The sequence below is a fragment of the Photinus pyralis genome, unplaced genomic scaffold, assembly GCF_008802855.1.
Source record: "Photinus pyralis isolate 1611_PpyrPB1 unplaced genomic scaffold, Ppyr1.3 Ppyr1.4_LG5, whole genome shotgun sequence".
Lineage (NCBI taxonomy): Eukaryota > Metazoa > Arthropoda > Insecta > Coleoptera > Lampyridae > Photinus > Photinus pyralis.
In genome coordinates this window covers 18885246-18886735 of record NW_022170596.1, presented here as the reverse complement: position 1 = coordinate 18886735, position 1490 = coordinate 18885246, and the positions used below count along the sequence as shown (strand labels likewise).

Genomic DNA, 1490 nt, shown 5'->3' with positions numbered 1-1490 from the left:
TGTAAACGCTCCTTTACAAATGCACTACATTGACATCAATAGATGTCGCTAACTAATCATTAATGACATTAATGATAACATAATCAAGTGTCATTTCCACTTCCTAGTCGTAGTCCTAATCATGGCTGTATAAAAGGAGGATCCCTTGAGTTTAGAAGACACTTCTATCCTGTCATTTGATGACCAATAACCTGAATCCAGACCTGAAACTGATAATCATTCATCCGATTTCCCGTTTGCATTCGATACCGTTTCCGTTCCGCTTATATCCTTAACCCACCTGTCCCTGCACCCTTAACCTCGCCATTCATTAGAAATCATCCAGTCCTTGAAAGACGAACCCTCAAACACCCGGAAGTTCGATACCTGTGGGGCCTGTGACCCGCATGTAGCCAGCTCCCGCTTGCTTGATTTAGTCGTAAGGTTGTGAACGTTAAGCGGAGGTAGTGGCCGTGTCACATCTTGCTTTTCGTTACCATACTATCACCAGTACCTTAGATGCGAAGTGAGTTAACGTACGGAAACTGGGAACTGTGGGGCCTTCGACATGCATTCCTCCAGTTTGTGAACGTTGATTTTGTTTCAACCTAGAGCGTGGTGTACTGGGGTCGTGGCCGTGTCACATCCTGTGTACCACCCCTAGCATAAGTACCATACCGCACTGACGGGCCGAGTATTCGGAAGTGCTGGTGTCATTCACCTGAAACCCGGCGGTACCAATCATTCGCACCCCGATTAATCGATAGCTTACCAACTCCCGGATAAAAACCCGCTAATCGATAAACTTACAGCTACCGGCCAAATTAAAGTACAGCTGAGCCGAGGCGATCAGCTCCGACATCTCGACACACACAATGTTTAATACCACTAGTAGATGTGTCTCGACCAGAGCTTCCACTTGTCCTTTATGAGTATTCTCTTTCGACACTTTTCGCTCTTAACGATTTGAGATCACCAAAGGATTGTGGTTGGTAGAAATTGATCGCTTTGGTTGAGACCTTAATTAGAATACAATCAAAAATAAAATAAATGTATACCCCCCCTCTCTACGTCACCCACTCATCTTGAAAAGAAGTCGTGGAGGAAAGTTTGTAGTTTGTAGAAACTAATTCCATTCGACGCGACGTTGATTAGAAAACCATGCATGTGTTTACACGTTCGGTGTACAAGAATGCATTTATAACAGCCTTAAAAGGGATTAAAATATAATAGTTAAGTAGTAGTTTATCACTCACAATTTATAATATAACACGGGAAATTATAGTAAACACCGGTCATTCTCGAACGCTTCCGAATATTCTAGAATGTTCTCGAAAAAACACGTCATATTTCCCCGACAACATGCGACAAATCCGCTTTCGATTCTTATCGGCGATGGAACGAATTTTTATAACAGGTAAATTTTTCATCTGTGAGCGCAAGCCTGTTGAGGGCCCAGAACAAGAGAGGGATAATCAATAAATTTAATAATAAATAAACAGTATAAGCAG

The 1490-nt window shown here is 42.4% G+C and overlaps 1 long non-coding RNA gene across 1 annotated transcript; it reads right to left on the bottom strand.

Moving 5' to 3' along the window:
- Positions 1 to 644: 644 nt before the first annotated feature.
- Positions 645 to 806, bottom strand: LOC116170944. Its single transcript, XR_004145348.1, has 2 exons — positions 752 to 806; positions 645 to 700 (listed from the first exon to the last, which is right to left on the bottom strand). It is a non-coding gene; the product is annotated as an uncharacterized LOC116170944 (long non-coding RNA).
- Positions 807 to 1490: the final 684 nt, after the last annotated feature.